General features: G+C 43.7%; 1 pseudogene; it reads left to right on the top strand.

Moving 5' to 3' along the window:
* Positions 1-4,939: 4,939 nt before the first annotated feature.
* The window catches only part of LOC129835033 (VPS10 domain-containing receptor SorCS3-like), a 69,587-nt pseudogene continuing 50,511 nt past the window's right edge, over positions 4,940-24,015 (top strand).

A 24,015-nucleotide genomic window follows, 5' to 3' on the forward strand; every position in this document is an offset into this window, starting at 1 on the left:
GGGTAGGCCTATGCTTTTAGCCATTTTCTTTAACAAATGCCACAATACCCTCAAATACCCCCTGATTTCGAGCCCTGGTTTTAACTTAACATACCAAGCTCTTCACTGACACTGAGATATTTAAGAAGTGTATGGATAGTAGACTATAATTGCGTCTGTCAAACAGGTAGGCCTACCTCGTATATCTTGAATAGGAAGAAATAGTCTCCAACACAAAGCCCTCTTGTTGTTAGTAGCCTAAAGCAAACTAAACTGCTGCTGCTACACAGTAATTTAGGTTATGTAAATTGCTTGAATATGGCTTAATGTGAAGTCAATAAATCTGATAAACAGGTTCATTATGAGCAACAAAATATATAGTTTTATTAAAATCAATTATATCAGTAGCAAGCTTACCTCTGCTCCTCCTTTTAATCTTGGCGTTCTCCCTCTCAAACTGAACAGGGCATCAGTAGGCCTAGTCCATGCGATATATCATTTTTTGGACAAATCCAGAAGAAGCCTTTGACCCGCCTCTTAAGTGGGCCACCGTACACAGCACAGTCATTTTTTAGGCAGCACAAAAGTGTTTACATCAGCAAGAGCAGGGCAGGCCGGGGCTCATGATTGGGAACTCCTATCCATTGCAGTGTGTAATGCAGTGTAACCTAGTTTTATATACATCATCCCAGCAGCTCAAAAACTCAGGAGGGAAGTACATTTTCTCAGAAATATAACTTTGCCCTGTGCTTCTCCTAGCATACTCTTCATATAGCCAAGGCTTATAGGATATAGTATAGTCTATGGATAATTTTATTACACTACCACAGTAGTGGCACTTGATATTGCGCGCCAAGCAGAGAATCAGGGATGATGGGGCAGCATCGGGCACACATCGAGATAAAATAATAAGCCATTAAGTCTCAATCACTGAGCAATATGAAATTGAATTGATTCCAAATTACCTGAACATCCCCTGGACTAAACAAAAAAATACTAAACCCTCCTCCTGACTGGAATTGAAAAAGCATGACCCTCCCCCATTTTCCTCTAGGTACCAATGCTTTTAAATGCTGGATACAGTGTACTTACAGTGTTTGGGTCATTCCAATAAGCTCAATAGGTTAACATAGGAATGGTTTGACCTGCTGTTCTATGCTAATTTGACATTTGAAAATGACATACTGTAATCCCATGTGTATGTGTTTCACAGGGCGAGCCGTGTGTGATGGGCCAGAAACAGATCTATATGAAACGCAGACGCAGGAAAAGACTACAACAAAGTCCTCTCTGCTGAGTCGTGTATCTGTCGGGCCCACGACTTTGAATGGTACTCATAGTATACTAGTATAATAACTCACTATTGCAGTATAATATGACACATGAACACATGTCCTAGCACATCTTTTATCACAAAGCATTTATTTTTCAAATCTAAACATGAGTAGATCAACAGAAGTTCGTTGTCCATAAAAGAGAGAGACATGTTGTATGACGCTTTGTGTATGTTGTCCCATTTAAGTAATTTTGCATTTAATACACTATTTCAGGATCCCATTCATTTAGTTAATTTGCGGTGTCAGCGCTTCAATTATCAAATATGTTTGGGGATCATTTAATGCAATTTTCTCCTAACGTCTGTCTCTCTGCTGAGCTCGTTTTGCTATGTTTATAACAACGTAGAGAGGATGAAGGATGTTAATAGGACTGTAGGTTGCTGTTGTTTTTATCTTCTAAAGGCAGGAAGAGAAAAGCAATGACACATTTCTATGTAAATACCAGCGGTTTCAGCTCAGACTGTATGAGTTTTAATTACAATCCATTAGTCTCCTGTGATAGTTGTTTTTAATTATTTTGGGAATGAAATTATTATGATACATTTCACAAACTTCCTGACCACATGGCATGACCTGTCTCTCTCTCTTTCTGTCTCTCTCCCTGTCTCTCTCTCTCTCTCTCTCTCTTGCTATCTCTTTCTCTCTCTCTCTCTCTCTCTCTCTCTCTCTCTCTCTCTCTCTCTCTCTCGCTCTACAGCTGGTGATAGAGACATTGAAATGAAACAATATGAAAACTATCTCTTTGAGAAACGTTCAGAGTGAATAACAACACAACTTTTAATTGACTTTGAAGTGTCCACAAAAGTCAAGGTCTGAAATGTTTAGTGATTGTGTATTGTGTTAGAGGATGACAATGCACCTGCCTGTTGTTCTGTGAACAAAAGGTCCAGGGGTTGATTCCAAAGTGGGACAATGACTGGACTGAAACCAGAGGTTATATACTGAACAGAACTATAAATGGAACAATTTCAAAGATTTTACTGAGTTACAGGTCATATGAGGAAATCAGTCAATTTAAAAATAAATGATTAGGCCCTAATCTATGGATATCACATGACTGGGAATACAGATATGCATCTGTTGGTCACAGAGTTGGCTTATGGTAGAGAAATTAACATTCAATTCTCTGGCAACAGCTCTGGTGGACATTCCTGCAGTCAACATGCCAATTCCACGATTCCTCAAAACTTGAGACATCTGTGGCTTTATGTTGTGCGACAAAACTGCAGATTTAAGAGTGGCCTTTTATTGTCCACATCACAAGGTGCACTTGTGTAATTATCATGCTGTTCAATCAGCTTCTTGATATGCCACACCTGTCAGGTGGATGGATTAATTTTGCAAAGGAGAAATGCTCTCAAATTGTGCGCACAATTTGAGATATATCATCCTTTTGTATGTATGGACATCTTTGTAATCTTTTATTTCAGCTCATGAAACATGGGAACAACACTTTACATGTTGTGTTTATATTTTTGTTCAGTGTATATACATAGATATCACACTTGATAAATTCTATTAATAATAAGTGAGGAGGGATTAGTATTAAAATGTAACAAACACCCTGGGAGTCTGCACGACTATAATGTACTAAACTGGACACCATACTTTTGTTTGACCTACTGGAAAGAAATTGAATCAATACATTACCAAAGCTGTGATTCAGTGGTGCTGTAATGTCCCTAACTGGACACTGTACCCTCATTGGACTCACTTGGTCCCTTATAACTATTATCCCGACCAACCATAACACCATAACTTCACTTGACAGCCTGTCAATAAATTGGGGGAGGTTCCTAATCACACTGAGGCCAAAACAGGCCATAGGCTCCTAGAGGGACCTCAGGGTTTGTTGCTTCCTGTTAGTTCAGGCTAGGTAATTAATTGATAAATCAATGACAGTTTCATTATTAGAATGGGCACTAGCCTAACCTGCTTAGCCCGATGTAAATCACTTTGTGATTGGGAGGTAGCTAACGTCAGCCGGTGGAAGTCAGCCAACCCTGACCTGGTTGCCTGTGTTGGCATGGTGTTCCTCAGGGCTCAGTCTTCCTACCTCTGATGATCAATATATAATAATAATGCGTTGCAGTGCAAACAATTGCTATTATAAGTATTGTGCTGAGGGGATAGAAAAGAGAAGCCATAACATATAACACAGTAATACTGTATGTCCTTTGGATCAAAATTATATCAAATTGTATTTATCACACGCTTCGTAAACAGCAGGTGTAGACTAACAGTGAAATGCTTACTTACGGGCCCTTTCCAACAATGCAGAGAGAAATTTTGGAAAATAATAATAAATACATAATGAGTAACAATAACTTGGCTATATACACGGGGTACCAGTACCGAGTTGACATGCAGGGGTATGTGGTAATTGAGGTAGATATGTACATATAGAGTAGGTAGAGGTAAAATGTTGATATTGATCACATTCTGTATGTGATTTGTTATAGTGATTATGGCTATGAACGGCGTAGAGAAGGGAACTATCAGCGTTCTATCAGCGTTCTGGTTCAACACAGCTGTTGTATCAAGGAGCTGAAGCCAAGGACAGAAGTACCTCATCGGCAAAGGGTGAGTTGCACGTAGTGTCAGCGTATGCGCAACTGGTCGAAGGAAGTCAGGTGCAGGAGAGCAGAGATGAGTGAACAGGCACACTTTATTCAGGCAGAGGAAAACAGCCGGACGCACCTGCGTCACAACACTCCGGCCCAAGGAAAAAGCGAGCGCACAAATTACACAAATAGGTACAAGTAACAAAACCACAGGTGACAAACAATACCTGGCTCAAAACCAGCCTGTAACGGAACTAACAATATCCCACACAGACATAGGGAGAACAGAGGATAATATACACGTAGAGTAATGAGGGGATGTAAGCCAGGTGTGCGGAAAAATAAGACAAAACAAATGGAAAATGAAAGGTGGAGCGGCGATGGCTAGAAGACCGGTGACGTCGACCACCGAACAAGGAGAGGGACTGACTTCGGCGGGAGTCGTGACACATAGGGACACTATTTTGTAACGTTTCTATGTTGTCTATTCTAAGTGAAGGCAACCCTTTTGTATACTTCTGCTCAATGAAAGGTAAAATATCTTTTTTTTTTTTTTAAATGTTTTCCATTACATTTTGTTAAGCATTATTATGTTCATAATATGGTCCATGTTAAAAAAGCCTGAATAGGTATCACACATTTCAAAATTCCCCAAGGTTAAAAGTCAAGTATTGTCTCGGAGTTAGTAAGCCTTTTGGAGTTTTGTCAAAGTGACTGACAACTACTGTACGTCTTGTGTCACATATTAACTTTCAGGGTTAAAAATCATGTTTTGTTTAGTAGTTACAAAGCATTTTTAAGTTTAGTCAAAGAATAGCAAGTCTTGTTCACTAGCTCTGTCACTTCCACAATCACTTTGAGGTAAAAAATTATATTTTTGCGATTTCTTGTAAAGCTTCATTGATGAACGTGACCAATGCCTTAGCCTTGTTAACTAGTTGTGTCATGAAGCCATAACCTCAGTAAACCATACTAAACATGTACTAACTCATTCATATGGTATCTTCTTAAGGTACCGAAAAGTTGGTGTCCAACAACTGCATCAAGGGAGTCAAGGACATGTACACACCCAGGAAGCAGATGTGTCCCAACAGGGCTCCAAAAGGCCTTTCTTTCTCCACCAGAGAGGGCAAGCTTACCGCCGACCTGCACACCAACGTCACCTTCCTGGTGCATGTGGATGAGGTAGGACTGGGTCAAAAGCCAAAATGGCTTCCTAATTGTATATTATTGTTCTGGGCCTAGGAGCTCAAATGGACGCCTTTGTATACATCAATGTTATGAGTTGCATAGATTTTTACCTAAAGCCATGAAATGAAAAATCTGTGTGTTTTATATTGTTATGCATACTTGTAAAAGTAGTCCTAGCATGTGGTGTACAACTCACTCACTGTAGGCCTGTTACTGAGTGAAATATGGATGTGTTTGCCATTTGTTTGACATGGTTGTTTCTTCAGACATAAGCCTGAAATGATTTCCCTGTTATGTCATCCCATATACACCAACTGCTGAAAGTTTAATAGTAACTTGCAACACAATATCACCCACACACAGCTACAGGCCCCAAGCCCCGAGCCGAGAGAGAGAGTAAGAGCTAAAGACCTAAGAGAGAGATGCACCCCTGGAGACCCTGTTATAGAGTGATAAACTCAGAGTAGCCTCCTTCTAGGGCCAGCGCCTTGCCTCGCTCCCCTCACTCCCAAGACACTGTTCAACCACCTCACATTAAATACAGGTGGAATAAGTGCGGTAGTGCTCTGCTCGATGCGGCGGTGCTTTCCCCCTGCACTGCAGCTAGGACGTAAGTGTCTCTCCCACGAGGTCTCTCCTGGGCCCAGCTGACATATTACAGTGTGATGAGTTGAGGAAATGAGGGTCTATTTCTTTCATTAAGAGAGGATTCCTCTGATGGAGGAGAAGGGGGAAGGAAAGAGAGAGAGAGGTGGGGCGGTCTTATGCATTCGGAAAATCCTTCATTCCCATTGAATTCAGACTTTAATTTATATTCATGAAGCCCGAGATGGCAGTATTTCTTGGGGAGAGCAAATGGGCCTAAATATTTAATGTGTGGTACTGCTACTCTAGGTAGTAAACATGGCTGTTCAGAAAAAGAAAACAAAAGGAAGGAGAGAGGGAGGTGGAAGAACATTTGATGTTTTGAGAGAGGGATAGGTGTCAGCGTCGTGTGTATAGGTGGCAGGGAAGTCAGACGCAGGAGAGTAAATGAAGTGTAGATGGAGACTTTTAATAAATCACCATGACATGCTCCACACACGAGAAATATATATACATTAAATAACAATGGGTATGAGGACCCGTCGCGCACCTATACACCAATCAAACAACACTTGACATAAAAACAATCTCTGACAAACACATGAAGGGAAACAGAGGGTTAAATACACAACAGGTAATGAATGGGATTGACAACAGGTGTGTGGGAAGACAAGACAAAACCAATGGAAAATGAAAAATGGATCGATGATGGCTAGAAGGCCGGTGAAGTCGACCGCCGAACACCGCCCGGACAAGGAGAGGCAACGACTTCGGGAGAAGTCGTGACATTACCCCCCCCTGACGCGCGGCTCCAGCAGCGCGTCGACACCGGCCTCGGGGACGACCCGGAGGGCGAGGTGCAGGGCGATCCGGATGGAGGCGGTGGAATTCTTTTAACATGGAAGGATCTAAAACGTCCTCCACCGGAACCCAGCATCTCTCCTCCGGCCCGTACCCCTCCCAGTCCACGAGGTACTGAAGGCCCCTCGCCCGACGTCTCGAATCCAAAATGGATCGAACAGAGTACGGCGGGACCCCCTCGATGTCTAGAGGAGGCGGAGGAACTTCACGCACTTCAGCCTCCTGGAGCGGGCCAGCCACCACCGGCCTGAGGAGAGACACATGGAACGAGGGGTTAACACGGTAATTAGTGGGCAGTTGTAATCTATAACATACCTCGTTCACTCTCCTCAGGACTTTAAACGGCCCCACAAACCGCGGACACAGCTTCCAGCAGAGCAGGCGGAGGGGCAGGTTTCGGGTCGAGAGCCAGACCCTGTCCCCTGGTACGAACACCGGGGCCTCACTGCGGCGACGGTCTGCGCCAATTTTCTGGCGCCTTATGGCACGCTGAAGGTGGACGTTGGCTGCCTCCCAAGTTTCCTCAGCGTGCCGAAAACAATTGTCCACCGCAAGAGCTTCGGTCTGACTCTGATGCCAAGGAGCCAGAACCGGCTGATACCCTAATACACATTGAAAAGGGGTAAGGTTAGTGGAGGAGTGACGTAGCGAGTTCTGGGCCATCTCTGCCCAGGGCACGAACTTCGCCCACTCCCCCGGCCGGTCCTGGCAATAGGACCGCAGAAACCTGCCCACATCCTGGTTAACTCTCTCCACTTGTCCATTACTCTCGGGGTGAAAACCTGAGGTAAGACTAACCGAGATCCCCAGACGTTCCATGAACGCCTTCCAGACCCTTGACGTGAACTGGGGACCCCGATCAGACACTATATCCTCAGGCACCCCATAATGCCGGAAAACATGTGTAAACAGGGCCTCCGCAGTTTGTAAGGCCGTAGGGAGACCGGGCAAAGGGAGAAGACGACAGGACTTAGAGAACCGATCCACAACGACCAGGATCGTGGTGTAACCCTGTGAAGGTGGAAGATCAGTCAAAAAATCCACTGACAGGTGCGACCACGGCCGTTGATGAACGGGTAAAGGTAAAAGCTTACCTCTAGGCAGGTGTCTAGGAGCCTTGCACTGGGCGCACATCGAACAGGAGGAAACATAAATCCTCACGTCCTTAGCTAAAGTGGGCCACCAGTACCTCCCATCAAGACAGCGCATCGTCCGACCTATCCCAGGATGACCAGAGGAGGGTGATGTGTGAGCCCAATAAATCAATCGGTCGCGGACAGCAGACGGAACGTACAGACGACCAGCTGGACACTCAGGAGGAGAGGGCTCTGCACGTGACGCCCGCTCAATGTCCGCGTCCAGCTCCCACACTACTGGCGCCACCAAACACGACTCTGGGAGTATGGGAGTGGGATCCATGGGTCGCTCCTCTGTGTCATACAGCCGAGAACAATGCGTCTGCCTTGACGTTCTGGGAGCCTGGTCTGTAAGTAAGCGTAAACACAAAACGAGTGAAAAACATGGCCCACCTTGCCTGGCGAGGATTTAGTCTCTTCGCCTGCCGGATGTACTCCAGATTGCGGTGGTCAGTCCAGATGAGAAAAGGGTGATTAGCCCCCTCAAGCCAATGCCTCCACACCTTCAAGGCTTTTACGACAGCTAACAGCTCTCCGTCCCCCACATCATAGTTACGCTCCGCCGGGCTGAGCCTCTTCGAAAAGAAAGCACAGGGACGAAGCTTCGGTGGCACACCCGAACGCTGAGAGAGCACTGCTCCTATCCCAGCTTCGGATGCGTCCACCTCTACTATGAATGGCAAAGAGGGATCCGGATGAGCCAACACAGGCGCCGAGGTAAACAGAGCCTTCAGTTTTCCAAAAGCCCTATTCGCCTCGGCCGACCACTGCAAGCGCACCGGTCCCCCCTTTAGCAGTGAGGTAATGGGAGCTGCAACCTGACCAAAACCCCGGATAAATCTCCGGTAGTAATTGGCAAACCCTAAAAAACGCTGCACCTCCTTTACCGTGGTTGGAGTCGGCCAATTACGCACGGCTGTAATGCGGTCGCTCTCCATTTCCACTCCTGAAGTGGAAATCTGATGCCCTAGGAAGGAGATGGATTGTTGAAAGAACAAGCATTTCTCAGCCTTGACATATAGATCATGCTCCAACAGGCGACCAAGCACCCTGCGCACCAAGGACACATGCTCGGCGCGTGTAGCAGAGTATATCAAAATATCATCGATATACACCACTACACCCTGCCCGTTCAGGTCCCTGAAGATCTCATCTACAAATGATTGGAAGACTGATGGAGCATTCATCAACCCATATGGCATGACCAGGTACTCATAATGACCTGAGGTGGTGCTAAATGCCGTCTTCCACTCATCACCCCTCCTAATACGCACCAGATTGTACGCACTCCTGAGATCCAATTTTGTGAAGAAGCGGGCCCCGCGCATTGACTCCATTACTGTATTGATCAAAGGTAGCGGGTAACTATATTTTACCGTGATTTTATTAAGGTCTCGATAATCAATGCACGGGCGTAAACCGCCATCCTTCTTCTTCACAAAAAAAAAACTCGAAGAGGCGGGTGAAATGGATTGCTGAATGAACCCCTGACGCAGGGATTCAGAGATATAATTATCCATAGCCACTGTCTCCGCTTGCGACAGAGGATACACGTGACTCCTGGGATATGCAGCGTCTACCAGGAGATCTATCGCACAATCCCCCTGTCGATGGGGTGGTAATTGAGTCGCCTTCTTTTTACAGAAGGCGAGTGCCAAATCGGCACATTCTGGAAGAATGCGCACGGTGGAAACCTGGTCTGGACTTTCCACCGTAGTAGCACCAACGGAAACCCCTACACACCTACCTGAGCACTCTCGCGACCACCCCGTGAGAGCCCTCTGTGGCCAAGAAACAGTGGGGTTATGAGTAGTTAACCAGGGTAGGCCTAACACCACAGAATACGCAGGGGAATCAATAAGGAAAAGACAAATCTTCTCCTTGTGACCCTCCTGCGTTATCATAGACAAAGGTGCGGTGACCTCCCTGATAAACCCTGACCCTATTGGTCGACTATCTAAGGCATGAATAGGGAAAGGCATATCCACAGAAACAATAGGAATCCCTAAACTATAAGCTAAGTTTTTATTAATGAAATTCCCAGCCGCGCCTGAATCTACTAGCGCCTTATACTGGGAATGCAGGGAAAAATCCGGAAAAGTGACAGAGACAAACATAAGTGCAGCAGAGGGCTCTGGATGAGTATGGTGCCTACTCACCTGGGGTGATGCCAGAGTGCCCTGCCTGCCTTCTCTATTCCCAGAGGAACCAACCCGGCACCGATCAGCAGTGTGATCTCTGCGATCATAGATGGTGCTCGAGCGGGTACCCCCTCCGGTCTCCCTGCGCACCATCCCTCCCAATTCCATAGGTTCGGGAGAGAGAGTGCGGGAGGATGGAACAACCAGACCCCGATCTAGACGTCCCCGGGTAGCCAGTATGTTGTCCAGCCTGATGGACATATCCACCAGCTGGTCGAAGTTGAGGGTGGTGTCTCTACAGGCCAGCTCCCGACGGACGTCCTCGCGTAGACTACAACGGTAGTGGTCGATCAGGGCCCTGTCGCTCCATCCAGCGCCGGCAGCCAAAGTCCTAAACTCCAAAGCGAACTCCTGAGCACTCCTCGTCCCCTGCCTCAGATGATAGAGGAGCTCACCTGCTGCTCTGCCTTCGGAAGGGTGGTCGAATACCTTCCGGAAATGGCAGATGAGCTCCTTATCCTCTCCACACACAGCGTTGGCCCACTCCAGGGCTTTCCCGGTAAGGCATGAGACGAGGGCGGAGCTTTTCTCACGGTCTGATGGTGCTGGAGAGACCGTGGCCAGATACAAGTTCAGTTTTAGGAGAAAACCCTGGCAGCTGGCAGTATCTCCATTGTATCCCGTGGGTAGGGATAACTGGATCCTGTTCTGTTCCGGAGGAGAAAAAGCGTTCAAAGGAATTCCAGGTGATGGTGGAGGTGCTGGAAAAGCTCCCTGTCTCTCCCAGCGGTCCATATTCTGGACAATGCGATCCATGGCAGCGCACAGACTGTCAATCTCCTCCGCTTGTTCCATGACGCGTTCCTCAACCTCCATTAGGGAAGTGCCTCCTCCTGCTGACTTCATTTTTAGGGTCAGAGATTCTGTCAGTGTCGTGTGTATAGGTGGCAGGGAAGTCAGACGCAGGAGAGTAAATGAAGTGTAGATGGAGACTTTTAATAAATCACCATGACATGCTCCACACACGAGAAATATATATACATTAAATAACAATGGGTACGAGGACCCGTCGCGCACCTATACACCAATCAAACAACACTTGACATAAAAACAATCTCTGACAAACACATGAAGGGAAACAGAGGGTTAAATACACAACAGGTAATGAATGGGATTGACAACAGGTGTGTGGGAAGACAAGACAAAATTAATGGAAAATGAAAAATGGATCGATGATGGCTAGAAGGCCGGTGAAGTCGACCGCCGAACACCGCCCGGACAAGGAGAGGCAACGACTTCGGTAGAAGTCGTGACAATAGGATCTGCACTGTCATATGTCAAGTGACCTTATCTTAACCTTGGATTACGTAATATGCTGGGATGAATTATTGTAGATTGGCACTGTTGGTGGTAGACTTTCTGTCTGAATATCTCATAAATAGAACATGTCTCAGACTTGCTGTATGCCACAGTCCCTCCAAAAGTCTTCAAAAATGTTTTTGATTGTGGATTTGTCAACTACATCATAGTACTGAGTCATCATACTGTTCAGATGTACTGTACATTAGCTACCTTATAGCATGTCATGTTTACAACAACCAGATTTACTGTACATTAGCTACCTTATAGCATGGCATGTGTACAACAACCAGATTTACTGTACATTAGCTACAATATAGCATGTCATGTGTACACAAAACAGAACCAATGGAATAGTACCAAAAGTGCAAATCCATCCATCTAGCTCTCCAGGCAGGCTCAATCAAAGGCAGGCTCAAAGCAGGCTCAAAGCATTTGAAAGAAAGCAAAAACTATTTGAACCCAGGTATGACACACCATCAGCACGACAGCACTGACATCACACCGGTTACACCAATGGTTCTCAACTGGTTTTGCCTGGGGACCAGAATTTGACAATGACAACTGAGTCGCGACCCAATATTTTGGACTGTTGATGATTACATTGTGTAATGTATTGAAGCTTCCTTCTTGGACAGGCTTCACTTGCAAAATAGACTGTCTCACGGTTCTGCTACTATCGTATTAAAGAAAGTAATTACACAGCCATATTAACGGAGAAAACATTTATTATAAATTCAAGAGAATAAACCATTTAAATTAGGAGACCAGTTCAGGGGTGGGGTGTAATGCATTATCAGACTCAGAACATGACATCAAAACCAGTCCAATAATGTTAATGAACAGTAACACATACGGGTTTTTAAAATAGAAAAAACAGCAATCATTAGGAATTCTTAATCATCAATTACCATGTGAATAGTTTCAGAACCTTAAAAAAGTTAAATAAAAGGTTAAATAAAAAAATAAACAACCTTAAAAGTGTTTTAAAGGTGTACATTTTTAACCAGTTCAGTAACATGTAATATGAATGTCAGAATTAATTAACAATAATTAATCTAGTGAACAATAAATCATTAAACTGTTTATTTATTGTGTGTGTGTGTGCGCGTGCGTGAGTGTCCTACCACTGGGAAGGCTGGGGGTGTTTCTTCAGTTTGAAATCTGGGGTGATGGTTGACAGGGCAACTCGAGGGTCATGCTGGCTGTCCAGTTTGTTTCTGCTTTTAGTTTTCAGCGCGGCCATAGCAGAGAGGCCACTTTCACACAGATAGGTAGTGCTGAACGGTAGCATGATTCTGATTGCATGACAGGCGGGGAGCAGGATACTCTCCCACTAAGCTGCACCAGAACTGAGGCAATGTCATTTCCGGGATGCGCATGCTCAGTCCGCAATCAAATGACAGCTCCACCAGCTGAGCCGTTGCTTGGCAACGTGACATTTCCCCATCTCCACTCGAAAGTGGTCCCGTATCCAGTTGTCTTGTCTCCTCTTCTGTTCCGGGAAGTAGTCTCAAAACTTTCCCTGTAGCTTGACAAGATGCTGTTTAATGTTTTTTTTGAGTGTGTCGCCGTGCGCTTTGTTGGTCAGATTCTGAATCTCGAAATCAGCATTGAGAAACATGTCAATGCTCCCGTTAGAAACATGATTTACCCAAATGATAAGCTTCATATAGAAGGCATGCACTTTGTCCCCCTGTTCAAATCGATTGTGCCCCCTCCCTTGCATTGACACTGATCGAATTCAGATTATCAAAAATATCTGGTGGAGCCATTACTCACAATCAAAATGTTTGGCCGGAGATGACTTGTTTTCTGGAAGAAACGGCGCAATCTCCACTCGAAGCTCATAAGAGCGACCCAACATTTTAAGGCAGCGGACTTCTGCATGATAAAGCACCTGCTGGTGCTCCCTCCCCATATCCCTGCAGAAGGCCTGGAAACACCTGCTTTTCCTGGAACTCTTTTTGATATAGTTGACAGGTGCATATCGATTGTGTTAAAGACAGCTTCTGCCGTGGTGGTGGGCAAATCAGCACTAAAAAGGAACTGCTCCTCGAAGTTATTATCCCACACGTGTCTAGCATAGACCATTAGAATTGCATGGTTAGCCACATCTGTGGATTCATCAAGCTGCAGTGCGTAATGGCCATTTTCACTGATGCGCTCTGATGTCTGGTGCGTTATGTCCCCAGACATGTCCTGGATTCTCCTCCTCATGGTGTCATTGGATAGGGGTATAGTTTTAAGTATGTTGGCGGCTGACTCTCCCAAGATTTCAGTGCACGTATCAATCGCAGCGAGGAGTATGAGATCCTCTGCACTGGTGTGTGCTTTTTTTGCACATAGCAGTGCGCTGGCCCTCAAGGTATGCGCAAAGTGGCTTTTCTTCTATGGTGCATACGTTCTTCAATGAATCTTGTGAGGACACCAGATATTGACATATTCTTAGAAAAGAAAGTAAACTGTCTTTTCTTTGTGACTTTGATGCTTGGTGTCCAGATGCCTTTTCGTTTCGGAGGGTTTCATGCTCTCATTAGCTAACAGCTCATTGCGTAGGACATCTACACTCACCGTGCCTGTCTTCAATATATGTAAAACCATATTTGATGAAGTCAGGGTCGTATTTTCTCTTCTTGACAGGGACCCGCTTGTCTGCCTTGTTGTTGACATAGGAAGCAGGAGTAGATGAAGAGGGAGCTGCACGTTTTAAAAAGTTGTTCATGATTTTACTCTGACAGCTAGCCTACATGAGTTAAATGACAGCTAACTATACGCATGTGCAATGCCTGCAGAACCACCTGCATAGGTAGCTGTCAATCAAGATAGCTGTCAGAAGAAGATCTGTATCATCCGATTGGACGTGTCATATTTAAAACAAAACAGTGTTGCAGAGTGATATTTTGATTGGATCAGTGTGTGGAGGGTGGTTCAGTGCGAAAACCCTCCAAGTCCGAACGTAGCTAGCCATTTCAACACTGCTGACGCGCTGCATGTGCAAAGTCAGTAACAATAAATGGGGCAGCGCATGCACGCCTGTGTGTAGCGGTAACGTTGACAAAGTAAGCAACAATATGCGGTGAGGCCGTATCCTTTTAAAATAGACTTTTCAGTACCTTTAAAAAAATAAAAATAATAATGTTTTATATTCTTGCAAAAGTCCCACAACCCCTTCAAATCCTCCCCCGACCCCATGACCCCCCCAGGTGAGAATCCCTGGTTTACACCATCCTTAGTGTGTTGACATTCACCTGAACCAGAATACATGACACTGCTGTCCAGACCATGACGCTTACCTTATTATGCGTTTTGGATTTGGTGGCCCTCTGAGTCACACACGTAGCCACGGACACAAAGCGTGCCATCTAGCCAGCAGGCCAGCATCAGTCTCATGCTGATTAGCTAGTGATCCCAGGACACCTCGATAGAGAACTGAAAGTGTCCAGAAAGTGTCAACAGTGGACACAAACAAAAGCCTGAGAGACATCTATGCCACCGAAGATCTAACCCATTTCGAAAGACATTTTGTCAAAGGATTGTGGGCCATTGTGGGCCCTTCCACACAATAGCCACATCTGTTATCTCTTTTCTTCCATTTTATTCTACCTTTATTTATTCGGCTTATTCTTAGTTTATCATTTTCTGGGTATAATGGTGAGAAATATACACCCAGAAGCCTTCTCCCACACACAGCCAACCTTCCTGCGCTTGAAAAGAAGCTAAACAGATGGCGAATATGCAGAGAGAGAGAAAGAGATAGATAGAGACACATGATAATCGGTTTTACATTTTGCTATAGTGGTGTTTGTTGCTGGACCGGAGCCCCCTTGTGCTAATGCAGTGTTACACATAAATATCCCAATTGCATTGCATTACAATGTGCCACGAGGAGGCTGGGAGTTAGTTGTGCTTGCTTGCAGGGTAAGGGCGGGATAAGTGGGAGAGTTCGGTCGCAGCAGCAGCTGGAGCTCCCAACAACACTTGTGGTGTGTGTGTGTGTGTGTTGATCCTAGGGAAGTGCCAGATGTAACCCCCCGAGTAGACCTGCTGCAGATTCTGTAGGGGCAGAGCACTTGCACACAAACACACAGAGAGAAAGAGACACGCACACGCCATTAGCAGTAACAGGCAAACACTCTGCTCTCACCGTGGGGCAGAATATGATGCAACCCCAATGTTTAGGGTAGTTCTGACTGCTTGTGTCTGTGTGTGAATGTAGTCCAGCAGTCTGTTGACTAGTGCACCTGCCACCCTACTGTCTCTTGATTACTACACTGCCTCGACCTCCCTGTGGTTCACTCTCTCTCTCTCCACCACACACACACACACACCACAGGAACCAGACACTCAGAACCTTCACCACTTGGATCAGAATTTCAACAATGATATGTATTTAAGTCTAGAAGAAACACAAGTACAAGCATCTGGCTGGGCTCTCAAATACATTGGAATTGTGTTTTTTTAAATGTATATATAATGATGTTTGGGACTCTTTTTATCTTTCTTCATCTGTAGTCCTTACTTGAAACTTTTACTTGTTTTCCAGGGTGCCTCAATGAGAACTAACATCCAACTGGATTTCGGAGATGGCACGGCAGTCTCCTAATCCTACCTGAGCTGGATCGAAGAGGGGATCAGACACGTTTACAAGATGGCTGGGATATTCCGTTTCTCAGCCTTGGCGGAGAACACCCTGGGATTTGATTCCACCACCTTGTATCTCCATGTTATATGCGAGTCACCTCTATACATTCATCTATTGTGTCAGGTCTATTCAATTCCAACCATTGAGGACTGAAGTACTTTTGGTTTTAGTTTCTACTGCACCTGGTAAATAATTGGTCGGTTACTGTGACGTTGGACATTGATTGGGCACAGTGGTCGCTTACCTGGTGACCCTGGTCTGAATCAGTCCCTGATTGGAGGGAAAGGATAGAAAACAGCAGTGCTTTGGTTCTCAAGGATCATAATTGAATACCTCTGCCTCATATTTCTCTGTAAATGACCACCTTACTAAATATACAGCAGTGTACAATGGAGCCAGTTAAATCACCAGAATGCTTTCAACATAGTACAGCACGTTGATGCTCTCTCTCTCTCTTCATCTTGTAATGAACAAGCCAGCCAAATGTCAAGTAAATAATAGTGACAAATATAACATGCTTATGTCTAAAAGGCTTCAAGAATTATCCAGCTCTTTGAGGTGCAGTGTTTGAATTGCCCCCTTGTCTCTTGATTTGAAAAGCGAGGCTTTCGTCAACTAGTGAAGGTGCCATTTTGTGGTCATTTACAGCAGAGAGAGAGCGCAGGTGATGCTTTTAGCGCTGGCCAAGCACGATGCCGCCAGATTTCAAAATTAAATGTTTTTAACACGAAACACAGGCTGTCCAAATGACTCACATCACACACTCGCGCATGCACACACACACTCACAAGCACACACACACACACAATACATACGCACATACACATCTGCATAGACATTGGAAAGGGACACACACACAGATACACACACTTTCTCTCTTTGTCACACACATCATACACACACAAACACATGCGTTTGAAACTAGGATTAGGATAAAGATTTGTCTCAGTTAAAGAGGATAAGAGTTAACAGAAGCTCCGACTTTTACTGTTAAAATACCGTGTTATATCTCTCCGCTATAAGAACCTTCACCACTTAGATAAAGGTAATGCCACGTACACCCACATCAGCTCCCATTGCGGTCTCAGCATGTCAGACCACAGTATTACTCACGAGGTATCACCTCAAAAACATGATAACACCTACGTGTTTTAAGTCGAGAATAAATCTTGTTCTTCAACTAAATTCCATCAAAACCATAAAATATTATGACAGTTATGATACTTGTTGATTAAGATTTCATTCACCTTCCCTTTTTAGCTAAAGTAGTCATATTGAAAAGAAGATCCCACAGCACTACCCCAGTGATAATGATAAGTGTTACTGACAAGCGCAGTGTCAGGTGATCTGTTTCACCTGTCTTTGTGCTTGTCTCCACCCCCCACCAGGTGTCGCCCATCTTCCCCATTATCCCCGGAGCATTTATACCTGTGTCTGTTGCCAGTTCATCTTGTCTCTACCAACGTTTTTTTCCTGTACTTCAGTTTATTGTTAGTTCCTGTTTTCATGTTCTCCTGGTTTTTGACCATTCTGCCTGCCCTGACCCTGAGACTGCCTTCTGCTCTGTAACGCTTGACACAGCCCTGGATAACTGACACCTGCCTGCCCTGACCCTGAGACTGCCTTCTGTTCTGTAACTCTTGACACTGCCCTGGATTACTGACACCTGCCTGCCCTGACCCTGAGCCTGCCTGCCGTTCTGTACCTTACGGACTCTGCCCTGGATTACTGACACCTGCCTGCCCTGACCCTGAGCCTACTAGCCAGTCTGTACCGCTTGACACAGCCCTGGATTACTGACACCTGCCTGCCCTGACCCTGAGCCTGCCTGCCGTTCTGTACCTTACGGACTCTGCCCTGGATTACTGGCCTTGACCTGTCGTTTGCCTGCCCACTGTTTTGTAAATAAACATTTGTTATATCGAGCTGTCTGCATCCAGGTCTTATCCTGAGTTCTGATAGTACGACCTGGCCCTGACTGACCCAGCAGACTCGGGCCAGCTCTGCATGCCTTGTCCATTTCTGTTTTGGTTAGTGATTATTGTCTTACTTCACTGTAGAGCCACCAGCTCTGCTAAATATGCCTTAGATAGCCCTTTTGTTCCACCTCCCACACATACGGTGACTTCGCCTGGTTTAAATGGTGTCTATAGAGACAAAACCTCTCTCATCATCACTCAATGCCTAAGTTTACCTCCACTGTATTCACTTCCTACCATACCCTTGTCTGTACATTACGCTTTGAATCCATGCTTTCCACCTGGCTACCACTACCCCGATCAACATCCTTGCAACCCCTACAGCAACTTGCCCCACAGCAATTTGTCCTTCACCCAAATCCAGATAGCTGATGTTCTGAAAAAGTAGCAAAAATTGGACCCCTACAAATCAGCTGGGACAATCTGGAGTCTCTCTTTCGAAAATTATCCGCCGCAATTTTGCAACCCCTATTACTAGCCTGTTCAACCTCGCTTTCGTATCGTCTGAGATCCCCAAAGATTGGAAAGCTGCCGCGGTCATCCCCCTCTTCCAAGGGGAGACACTCTAGACCCAAACTGTTACAGTCCTATATCTATCTTACCCAGCCTTTCACGGGTCTTCAAAAGCCAAGTTAACAAAAACATCACCGACCATTTCGAATCCCACCGTACCTTCTCTGCTATACAATCTGGTTTCAGAGCTGGTCATGGGTGCACCTCAACGACGCTCAAGGTCCTAAACGATATCATAACCGCCATCGATAAAAGACAATATGGTGCAGCCGTATTCATCAACCTGGCCAAGGCTTCGACTCTGTCAATCACCACATTCATATCGGCAGACTAAACAGCCTTGGTTTCTCAAATGACTGCCTCGCCTGGTCTCACCAACTACTTCTCAGACAGAGTTCAGTGTTTCAAATCGGAGGGCCTGTTTTCCGGACCTCTGGCAGTCTCTATGGGGGTGCCACAGGGTTTAATTCTCTGGCCGACTCTGTTCTCTGTATACTTTAATGATGCTGCTCTTGCTGCTGGTGATTTTTTGATCCACCTCTACACAGACGACACCATTCTGTATACATCTGGCACATCTTTGGAAACTGTGTTAATTAGAAACCTAACGAGTCACAAACCCGGATCCGGGATCCCCCCCATCAAAAAAGCTGACTAGCATAGCCTAGCCTAAAGCCACAGGGATACCATATAATAAAATGTTCATGAAATCACAAGTCCAAGACACCAAATGAAAGATACACATCTTGTGAATCCAGCCATCATTTCTGATTTTTAAAATGTTTTACAGGGAAGACACAATATGTATTTCTATTAGCTAACCACCATAGCAAAAGACACAACTTTTTTTTCCCACCATTTTTTTCCTGCATAGGTAGCTATCACAAATTCGACCAAATAAAGATATAAATAGTCACTAACCAAGAAACAACTTTTCAGATGACAGTCTGATGATAACATATTTATTGTATAGCATATGTTTTTTTCGAAAAATGTGCATATTTCAGGTATAAATCATAGTTTTACATTGCAGCCACCATCACAACTCTCACCAAAGCAACTAGAATAACTACAGAGAGCAACGTGAATTACCTAAATACTCATCATAAAACATTTATGAAAAATATACAGCGTACAGCAAATGAAAGACAAAGATCTTGTGAATCCAGCCAATATTTCAGATTCTTTAAGTGTTTTACAGCGAAAACACAATTTAGCATTATATTAGCTTACTACAATAGCCAACCACACAGCAGCATTGATTCATGCAAGTTAGCGATAGCGAATAAACCAGCAAAAGATATTACATTTTTCACTAACCTTCTCAAAACTTGATCAGATGACAGTCCTATAACATCATATTACACAATACATATATTGTTTGTTCGAAAATGTGCATATTTAGCGGCACAAATCGTGGTTATACAATGAGAATAGTAGCCAAGCTGCAAAGAAAATGTCGGGAGAAATCTTGGGAGAGGCAACCTAATCTAATCAATAACTAATCATTAACTTGACTGAAAAATACAGGTTGGACAGCAAATGAAAGATACATTAGTTCTTAACGCAACCGCTGTGTTAGATTTTTAAAATGAACGTTACTATGACATACAGCGTGTGTTAAAGCGAGACCGCACCGAAATTAACCTGTTTGGGCTGCAGGGGCAGTATTGAGTAGCCGGATAAAAGGTGCCCATTTCAAACGGCCTCGTACTCAATTCTTGCTTGTACAATATGCATATTATTATTACTATTGGATAGAAAACACTCTCTAGTTTCTAAAACCGTTTGACTTATATCTGTGAGTAAAACAGAACTCATTTTGCAGCAAACTTCCTGACAGGAAGTGGAAAATCTGAAATCGATGCTCTCTTCTTGGGGCTGCCTATTAAAGTCCTTGATATTTATTAGTTTAGATGCACTTCATACGTCTACCACTAGATGTCGACAAGGAGTGAGAGAAGAAATGGACTGTGTAACTTCATCTGGGCTCGCATAATAGCTCTTGGCATGACGTGTCACCAGTTTCCTGTTTTCTGGAGAGCGCGCGAAGGGACCTGGATTTGCCTTCTGTACAGCTGTCGTTATAGACGACTAATATCTCCGGCTTTGATTTTATTTGATACATGTGACAATATCATCGTAAAGTATGTTTTTTCAATATAGTTTCATTAGATTATTGCATTTTTTTCGGGACGTTAGGCGTGTTGCGTTGTGTGCCTTTGTTCAGGAAGGAGAGCTTAGCGCCACTTTGCTAGCTTTCCGTGCTAATTGACTGGAGAAGAGGACATTCTAAATCCAAACAACGATTGTTCCCGACAAAGGACCCCTTGTACAACATTCTGATGGAAGATCAGCAAAAGTAGGATCCATTTTATGAAGTTATTTCATATATCTGTCGTATATGTGAACTAGTCGTTTGCGGCCAGGTTTTGGGTACTCTCTCGCCATTACGTAAACTGCATATCATAATGAAGTTATTTTTAGAATTCTAACACGGCGATTGCATTAAGAACTAGTGTATCTATAATTTCCTATACAACATGTATTTTTTAGTTATGTTTATGAATAGTAATTTGGTCAGAATCTGTGTGTCAGAAAAAGTGTCAGAAAAATATCCGGACGTTGTGGGAAAAAGATGCTACGTTAGCACAACGTTAGTACAATGTATAACCACTGATTTCAGCTCTAAATATGCACATTTTCGAACAAAACATAAGTGTATGTATAACCTGATGTTATAGGACTGTCATCTGATGAAGCTTATCAAGGTTAGTCAAAAATTATATATCTTGCTGGTTTATTCGCTATCGCTAACGTGCCTATTGCTATCGCTAACGTGCCTTGATGAATGAATGCGGTAGTGTGGTAGGCTATTGTAGTAAGCTAATATAATGCTATATTGTGTTTTCGCTGTAAAACACTTAAAAAAAATCGCAAATATTGGCTGGATTCACAAGATGTTTGTCTTTAATTTGCTGTACACCATCGATTTTTCAGAAATGTTTTATGATGAGTATTTAGGTATTTGACATTGGTGTTTGTAATTATTCTGGCTGCTTTCGGTGTAATTTCTGATTGTAGCTGCAATGTAAACTATGATTTATACCTGAAATATGCAAATTTTTCGAACAAAACATAGATTTATTGAATAACATGTTATAAGACTGTCATCTGATGAAGTTGTTTATTGGTTAGTTTGGTTGGTTCTTGGTTAGTTAGGTTGGCTTTGTGCATGCTACCTGTGCTGTGAAAAATGTTAGTGCTTTTTTGTATTTGGTGGTGAGCTAACATAAATATATGTGGTGTTTTCGCTGTAAAACATTTTAAAAATCGGACATGTTGACTGGATTCACAAGATGTGTATCTTTCATTTGCTGTATTGGACTTGTTAATGGGTGAAAGTTAAATATTTAAAAAAAAATATCTTTTGAATTTTGCGCTCTGCCTTTTCAGTGGAATGTGGGAGGAGTTCCGCTAGCGGAACGCCAGAGCCAGACAGGTTAACATGTCCTCTTTTTCCCTCAAGAGAGTGGGCATCCCTTTCTCACTCTCACTCCCCCCTTCCTTTCCTGGATAACTACAGTACTGTACTTCACAGAATAAAATGATAGGTTATGGTGATTCACCTATAACTATCTATAACAACATCGTTGGTAATAATGCACTATGGAAGGAGTTATGAAGATAGAATCTCCCAGAATAACCCAGTATTGTCAAGTTCACAACGAATGAAAAACAGAATCCACGTCTTGGTGTGTTTACAATAGTAAATAGTAATTAACCACTGTTTCATCTTATTTACTTAGCTTTGAATACAGTAAGACTGTGAGGAAGCCACTCCAAAAACATTTGCTGTTAAAATATTAAAGCGACGAGATACAGCCCTGCAGAGGTGGTTTTTCATTCAAATTTGGGCTTGGACAAAGTTCTCTCCAAAACACTCACTCATCTGACTCAGTCTGACTCACCTACTCTCCTTAGCCCAGATCAGATTTTTCACTTCAGCCAATGAGTTTGGGGAGCATAAAATGTCAGTGCTACCCAAGCACACAGAGCCAGAAGGCTTTTTAGACTAACGATCGATCGCAAAGAGAACAAACATGGCCTGAGTGTATTGATTTTTATAGCGGCTATTGCATCCCATCCCCTTCCCTCTCCCATTCCTTCTGTGCCTCTTTTCCCTCATTGCAAGTCATTCCTTTGCTCTCTATTTGTCCACTACTTTGCTACTCAAATAGTGATTTTAAGGCTTGATAATTGATGTTTGTCAAGTGTATGTGACTCGTCCACTATGCCACTCCATTGTCCGCCGATGGGCGCATAGAGTACCCATAGAAATATTAGTAGCTTTAAAAAATGGACACTGATTGCTGGTTGGAACCTGTGCCTTGCTGGTAATCGAAAGTGGATGAAGGCCATAATAAAGAAAAACATTTACTAGTAGCTATTTTGAAGGCATGGAAAAACATGTTGTTTGGCAAGACGTACTTTTCCCATCAAGAAAGAAATACTTTTGCAAAAAACATGGAGGCTGATATTGGATTGAAAAAAGGATAACATTTTATTTGACACCTTGTCATAGTAGCTCCAAACAGCTGAAATAACTTTTCATGAACTGTGTCATTATATGTTGTGACATATTGTGTGATTTTAAGGCTGGTTATGACACCTACATGAGTGTCAAAACCTACAAAACCTACCACACAAAGCAAACCATTCCATTATACCGTAGCCTACTTGTAAACAGTATGTTAATGATATATTACATTTTCTAAAATTGCCCATCTAAATTGCAAACACACATTGTTGTCAGACATGTACAGTTAAAGTCGGAAGTTTAAATACACTTAGGTTGCAGTCATTAAAACTCATTTTTCAAACACTCAACAATTTTCTTTTTAACAAACTTTAGTTTTGGCAAGTTGGTTAGGACATCTACTTTGTGCATGACAGGTAATTTTTCCAACAAGACAGATTATTTCACCTATAATTCACTGTATCATAATTCCAGTGGGTCAGACGTTTACATACACTAAGTTGGCTGTGCCTTTAAACATCTTGGAAAATTCCAGAAAATGATGTCATGGCTTTAGACGCTTCTGATAGGCTAATTGACATAATTTGAGTAAATTGGAGGTGTACCTGTGGAAGTATTTCAAGGCCTACCTTCAAACTCAGTGCCTCTTTTCTTGACATCATGGGAAAATCCAAAGAAATCAGCCAAGACCTCCACAAGTCTGGTTCATCCTTGGGAGCAAATTCCAAATGCCTGAAGGTACCACGTTCATCTGTACAAACAATAGCATGCAAGTATAAACACCATGGGACCACACAGCTGTCATACTGCTCAGGAAGGAGACGCGTTCTGTCTCCTCGAGATGAACGTACTTTGGTGCGAAAAGTGCAACTCAATCCCAGAACAACAGCAAAGGCCCTTGTGAAGATGCTGGAGGAAACAGTTACAAAAGTATCTATATCCACAGTAAAACGAGACCTATATCGACATAACCTAAAAGGCCGCTCAGCAAGGAAGAAGTTACTGCTCCAAAACCGCCATAAAAAAGCCAGACTACGGTTTGCAACTACACGTGGGGACAAAGATTGTACTTTTTGGAGAAATGTCCTCTAGTCTGATGAAACAAAAATATAACTGTTTGGCCATAATGACCATCATGATGTTTGGAGGAAAACGGGGGATACTTGCAAGCTGAAGAACACCATC

The sequence above is a fragment of the Salvelinus fontinalis genome, chromosome 3 (genome assembly GCF_029448725.1).
Source record: "Salvelinus fontinalis isolate EN_2023a chromosome 3, ASM2944872v1, whole genome shotgun sequence".
NCBI classification, from domain to species: Eukaryota; Metazoa; Chordata; class Actinopteri; order Salmoniformes; family Salmonidae; genus Salvelinus; species Salvelinus fontinalis.